The sequence below is a fragment of the Tupaia chinensis genome, unplaced genomic scaffold (assembly GCF_000334495.1).
Source record: "Tupaia chinensis unplaced genomic scaffold, TupChi_1.0 Scaffold150112_1, whole genome shotgun sequence".
NCBI lineage: Eukaryota > Metazoa > Chordata > Mammalia > Scandentia > Tupaiidae > Tupaia > Tupaia belangeri.
In genome coordinates this window covers 171,511-178,952 of record NW_006209952.1, presented here as the reverse complement: position 1 = coordinate 178,952, position 7,442 = coordinate 171,511, and the positions used below count along the sequence as shown (strand labels likewise).

General features: G+C 37.6%; 1 pseudogene; it reads left to right on the top strand.

The window, feature by feature from the left end:
* The first annotated feature begins 7,185 nt into the window (after nucleotides 1–7,185).
* Nucleotides 7,186–7,442, top strand: part of LOC102497026 (prefoldin subunit 1 pseudogene) — a 4,280-nt pseudogene continuing 4,023 nt past the window's right edge.

The following is a 7,442-nucleotide window of genomic DNA, read 5'->3' as shown; positions in this document are numbered from 1 at the left end:
TTTCATGATGGGCAAAGTATTTTTACAAGCAAAACGAGAAATAGCAATTGACTGTTTTATAAAAATAATTAGAATAATAAAGATAATGATTGGGGAAAACAGAAAAGATATGGAATGTTGAAGTGGGGAGATTAATGTCTCTGTACTGACTGACGTGCATGGCATTCCCTTTTGAAGAAACAATGTAATACACTGTAAAGTTATATGTAATCCAATGTAATATGAAGAAGATATGATGATAAAAAATAAAAATAAAATAAAATAAAAAAAAGAAGAAAAAAAAAAGAAAAACATAAGCAGAAAAAATTAAACAACACTAGACTAACTCTTTATGAAGTACTGAAAAAAATGCTACATCAGGAAAATGAAAGAATACAGTACCCAAAAACTAAAAATCACTAACAAAATGATTAATAAATCCATGCTTATAGATAATAACACTGAATATTAATGAATTAAAATCTGCCAATTAAAAGACATAGATTGGCTGAATGGAAAAAAAACCCCAAAAAACAGGAAATATCTATTTGCTCCTTAAAAGAGACATATCTCATACAAAAGGACATACATAGAGCAAAAGTGAAGGGCTAGGGAAAAAAAATTTATAAAAATAAAACCCAAAAAGGTCTGGAGGAGTGATACTCATATCAGTCAAAATATACTTCAAGATAAAAATGGTAAAAAAAAAAATAGATAGACATTATGCAATCCTAAGAGAATATATTCACCAAAAAGACAAAATATTATAAACATTTACACATCCAACACTAGGCACTCAAATATGAAAAGAAGACTAATAAACATAAAAGGGAAAATAGACTGCAATACATGAAACATTGAGGACTTAAAACCCTTATGTATCCTCTGGACAGATCATCTAGGAAAAAATTTTAAAAAAGAAAGAAACTAATTTTTTTTCTTTTTTTTGGTGGGGGGGGGAGATTTTTGCTATAGGGCGCGTGTACTCGCCAGATACAGACAGAGAGACAGAAAGTGAGAAATCACTCCCCAGGAGGGATGGTCACGCCGCAATCCCTTCTCCTCTGTTCTCCTCTCGGGATCTTGAGCACGCACTCACATGCCCCAGCATGAGTTTTAATCCACTGGGTTCAGGACACGAACCGCGGTCAACTACATGGGAGTCCAGCGACATAGCCATTACGCTAAGTGTTGGTCCGAAACTAATTTTTAAAATTATTTATTTTATTTTATTTATTCTTTCATTTATTTTAATTTGACCAGAGAGAGATACACAGAGAGAGGACAAGTGAGAAAATAAGTCACCAGGTTTGGGACTCGAACTGTTCTTGGCCATGTAGGAGTATCTAGAATCTTAAACACCATGCCACCTTCTGGTCCCTCCAAAAAACTAATTTAATGCCATAAACCAAATGAACCTGACAGACATTTATAAAACATTTCATTCAACAACTATCAAATACACTTTTTTCTTATCTCTATCATGAAACATTATAGATGATCGTTTATATAACAGTGCACAAAAAAAGCCTCTAAAGATTTTTAAAATTGTTTATAATTTACATGTAATAACTATATTACATAAATTATTCTATTCTTACTTAAATGCAGACCTTATCATATGTTATTTGAATAAAACAGAAATATGAGAAAACATAAGTGAATTTTGTTTTGGGGTACGCACACTCGCCAAAGAGACAGTCAGTAAGAAATCTTTTCCTGCCCTGGGGGGGACTTGCCAGGCCACAATCCCTTCTCTTCCATTCTCCTCTTAGGATTTTGAGCACACATGCACATGCACCCAGCATTGAGTTTTAAGCTGCTAGTGCCGGACTTGTGCCAGGACTTGAACCGTGGTCAACTATGTGGGAGTCTAGTGAGTTCATTAGGCCATCTGTTGGTCCCCAAGTCTTTTTGCACGTAGACTCAAATGTTTCTTTTTTTTTTGCAGAGGTTTTCGCTATAGGGCGCATGCACTCGCCAGACAGACAGAGACATAGAGACAGAAAGCGAGAAATCACCCCCTGGGGGGATGGTCACGCCGCAATCCCTTCTCCTCCATTCTCCTCTCGGGATCTTGGTCACATATGCACACGCGCCCAGCATGAGTTTTAAGCCACCGGGTCCGGGACACAAACCGCGGTTGACTGCATGGGAGTCCAGCGACATAGCCATTATGCTAACTGCTGGTTCCCCATCTTTTGAATTTTCAACATGCATGTACATAGGCACAGAACTGCACCATTAGCCATGAAGAACTCAACCATTAACTTGGTCCCCAAGTTGTTTTTCACAATTTAATTCCTTTTTCTTAATTTTCTAAAGGGTGCATGCTCTTGCTGTAGGGAGAGACAGATACTGAGAGAGGAGAAGTGAGAAAGGATCCCCCAAGGGGGGAAGGTCACGTCACAATTCTTTCTATTCCTTTTTCCTCTAGGGATTTTTGGCATGCTCACACATAAACTGATATGGTTTTTAAGTCATCAGGCCTGGAAATGGAACCACGGAGTCAGCCATGTGAGATCCAGCTGTCTTAACTACCATACCACCTAGCTGGCTCTACAACTCAAATTCAGTAAATAAAAATTTATTTATACCTGCATATCTCCTTGAAACCCTAAACCACTATTTAATTTTCTCATTGATGCTTACTGAAGGAAATTAGATAATATTTATGATACTCATAAAACAGAGAAGAGCTGATAAAAATCAAGCTTGCTTATAATATTTTTTCAAGCTTTTTTGGAAAGGTACAAAAATAATTATATTAAAGAACAATGTAAAGTTGGGAGTCGTGGCATATTTCAATTCAAAATATTGTATGGTCACAAAAAAAGACCAAAAAATTCTTTGCTTTGCCCTCAGACAACTAATGTAAAATCCTGTCTCCAAAATAAGAGACTTGCTAGATAATACAGTGGCTAGTGCTAGCAACTCAAATAAATTTATAGATTTATTAGATCCATCTAAATCCTAAAGGCTTTAAAAATCTCATTAAGACAAAAATTAAAATAAAATATACTTTAAGACAAAAACTAAGAAAGTACAAAGATGGCCATTAGAAAGTAGTGAAGGGACTAATTCAACAAGAAAATATAAGGCTTATAAATATCTATATGCCCAACTCAGGAGAATCCAAATATGTGAAGGAAAGACTGTTAGATCTAAAAGGAAAGATAGGCCATAACACACTAATCATTGGATACTTCAACACCACTATCTCTTTTAGATCAATCATCTAGACAGAAGTTAGTAAAGGATACCACAAGTGAAATGAACTGACAGCATCTATAAGAACATTCTACTCAAAAGTCATGAAATATACATTCTTCTCACCCCTACTTGGAAACTATTTGAAAACTGACCAAATGAGAGGGCACAAACAAGACTTTACACATTCAAAGGTATAGAAACTATATCTAGCATCTCCAAACATGATAGAATTCAACTTGATATTAACTTTAGAAAGAATCCATGAAAATACACAATTATATGGATACTAAGTAATCTTGTCCTGAATGACTTCACTACTAAAGAAATCAAGACTGAAATAAAAAGATTCATGACAACCATGAAAATGAAAATGTGAGTTTCCATAATGTATGGAACATAATAAAAGCAGTCATGGGGCCAGCAGTTATCATAATGGCTATGTCGCTGCCATGAAGTCAACTGCAGTTCGAGCCCCGGACCCAGTGGCTTAAAACTCACACGTGTGTGCAAGCATGCCCAAGAACCCAAGAGGAGAATGGAGGAGAAGGGATTGTAGCATGACCATCTCTCCTGGAGGATGATTTCTCACTTTCTGTGTCTCTGACTTTCTCTGTCTGTCTGGAGAGCGCATGTGCCATGTAGGAAAACACATACACACACAAAAACACACAAACCTCTCAAAAAAAAAATAAATGAAAGGAGTCATAAGAGGGAAGTTCATGTCAACTAATGTACATAAGGAAAAAAGAAAAGATGGTAAATGAACAACCTAACATCATGCCTCAGAGAGTTGGATAAACAACAAAAAAATCCAAAAATGTCAGGAAAAAACAAAAAATAAAAAGTCAAACAAATAAATAAAATAGAAAACAAACTATTCAGGAAATAAATGAAAGCAAAAGCTGTTTCTTTAAAAAGGTTAACAAGATTGACACACCATTAGCTAGATTATGAAGAAGAGAGAAAGGAACCAGATAAATCAAATATGTAATAAAGCAGGCAATATTACAATAGACATAATAGAAATACAAAACATCATTAAAGGATACTATGAGCCACTATGTGCCAACAAACAAGAAAACCTGAATGAGATGGACAACCCCCTGGACACATACAACTTACCAAGATTGAATCAGGAAGACAAAGAAAGCCTGAATAGGTCCATAACAAGCAATAAGATCAAATCAGTAATAAATAACCTCCTAAAGAAAAAAAGCCCAGGTCCTGATGGCTTTATTTCTAAATTCTAAAAAACTTTTAAGGAAGAGTTAACCCCCATTTTACTCAAGTTATTTTTAAAGACCCAAAAGGAAGAGACTCTCTTAAATTCATTTCATGAAGCCTCCATTACTCTCATCTCCCAAACAGAAAAGGACACAACAAGGAAATAAAGCTACAGACCAATATCTCTGATGAATATAGATGCAAAAATTCTCAACAAGATACTAGAAAATCATATCCAACAACATATAAAAAAGATTATAACCAGCAGTTAGCATAATGGCTATGTCAGTGGACTCCCATGTAGTCGACCATGGTTCAAGTCTCAGACCCGGTGGCTTAAACTCAACGCTGGGTGCAGGTGCGTGCCTAAAAAATACCGAGAGGAGAATGGAGGAAAAGGGATTGCAGTGTGGCCATCCCCCTAGGGGGTGATTTCTTGATTTTGGGAACCAGCAGTTGGCATAATGGCTATGTCGCTGGATTCCCATGTAGTCGACCGCAGTTTGCATCCCGGACCCGGTGGCTTAAAACTCACACCGGGCACGTGTGCGTGTGTGCCAAAGATCCTGAGAGGAGAATGGAGGAGAAGAGATTGTGGTGTGACCATCCCCTCTGGGGGGTGATTTCTTACTCTCTATTTCTATGTTTCTTTCTGTCTGTCTGTCTGGCAAGTGCACGCGCCCTATAGTGAAAAAACCTCTCCAAAAAAAAAAAAAGGATTATACATCTTTTATTCCAGGGATGCAAAGATAGTTCAACATATGCAAAGCCAAAACATAATACACCATATTTACCAAAAAACAAAACAAAACATATGATCACATCAATCAATGCATTCTATAAGATACAAGATCCTTGCATGAGTAAGAGTCTTAGCAAAATTGGCATAGAAGGGACATTTTTCAACACATTAAAAGCCATCTATGAAACTGCTGGCACTAACATCATACTGGATGGGGAATAGCTGAAAATTTTTCCACTAAAAACCAGTACAAGAGAAGGATTCCCACTTTCTCCACTCCTTTTCAATATAGTTATGGAAGTCCTAGCCAGTGCAATCAAAAAGAATAATATAAAAGGTATTCAAACAGGGAAAGAAGAGGTAAAATGATCTCTTTGTAGGTGACATGATTTTATACATATAACCCCAAGGGTATTCATGAAAAAACTCTTCAAAGTAATAAATGAATATAGTAAAGGGACAAGATACAAAGTCAACATACAAATATCTATAGTATTTCTATATACTAACATCAAGCAGACTGAGGTAGAACTGAAGAAAGTAATCCCATTTACCATAGCCACAAAAAAGTATAAGATATGTAGGAGTGAATCTAACAAGAAGTCAAAGACCTCTCCAAGTAAAATATGAAAATCTGAAAAATTGAAAATGGCACAAAATAAGTGGAATGATATCCCATGTTCCTAGATTGGAAGAATTAGTACAATCAAATTAATCTACGTATTTAATGCAATTTCAATAAAATTACTAGAGATATTCTACACAGAGCAAGAAAAGACAATCATAGAATTTGTCTGGAATCATAAAAGGCCCTATATTGCCAAAGCAAGCCTACGCAAGAAGAGTAGAGTAGCAAGCAACTCATTACTTGACCCCAAATATATTACAAAGTTGTGATAATCAAAACAGCATTGACAGGGCCGGCAGGTGGCATGGTGGTTAGAGGCGCTGGACTCCCACATGGCCGACTGTGGTTCAAGCCCTAAGTCTGGTGGCTTGCTTTCTCACTTTCCCTCTCTCTCCCTCTATCTGTCTGTCTGTCTGATCAAAATGGAAAGTAACAATAATAATAAAGTTAAAATAAAACAATTATTTAAAGAAAAAAAAAACCAGCATTGTATTGGTATAGAAACAGATGTGTCAACCAATGAAACAGAATAGAGATCTCAGAAATAAACCCCAAAACATACAGTTAACTGATTGTTGACAAAGGACACCAGTCAATTCAGTGGGCACAGGAAAATCTCTTGAGCAAATGATGGTGAAAAAACTACATATTAGGGACCAATGAAACTAAAATTATGCTCTAAGCCTCATCATCTAGACTCCTGAAACACTTAGATAAGAAACCATTTTAAATCTGAGGTGTGTCCTGGCATGCTCTGGGACCAATGGGCAAGGGCAACTAAAATTATGCTTTAAACCTCATCCTCTAGACTTCCAAACACTCAGGCAAGGCCGGTGACCTCTGCCCTCTCTCTGTCTCTGTCTGTCTGTCTGTCTCTTTAAATTAAAAAAAAAATTTTTTTAAACCACTTCTTCTCACCTTGGGTCTTTTTTTCTCCTGATAATTTCTGAAGCCATTTTAAATCTCGGGTTTGTCCTGGCATGGTTGCATTGTGCAGTTTTCATTTTTTAACCTTTTAAAAATAATTTTGTCCCTTTTTTTTTATGTTCTATTGTGGCGAGCACTGCATATGGAAGCCATCTCGAGCTATTCGCCATCTTGGAAACCATTAGGCTTCACTTCCTCACTGAGCAAATCGTTTCTCAGAAATCATGTGACCAACCGTTCTCCCCGGAAGTGATTGGGTTTCTAGGCAATGAGAGAGATCCACCCACAGCAATGATTGGTTCATGCTGTTCTATCCATTTGCATTTCGGGTAACCAATTGGTTCCCACCAGCTGTATATAACTAGCCATTTTTCCTGAATAAATGGAAATAGACGAAGACGACGACTTGATCAGCACCTGGTAGTGTGTGTGCGTGTGTTTGTCCCATCTCTCACTCCCTCCCCGAAGGAACATGTTCCACGGTCCCGCAGAGGTCCAGGTGGCCACGCGGCAGGAAAGAGCACGGAAGGTCCTGGGGACAGATGGCCTCTTCCTCTTTTCCTCCCTGGACACTGACCAGGACATGTACATCAGCCCGGAGGAGTTCAGACCCATCGCTGAGAAGCTGACAGGGTCCACTCTGGTGGCCAGCTATGAGGAGGAGCCAGCCCCTGACCTCAGCGAGGAGACGCTCACCATAGCAGCCCGATTCCAGCCTCTGCTCCCAGA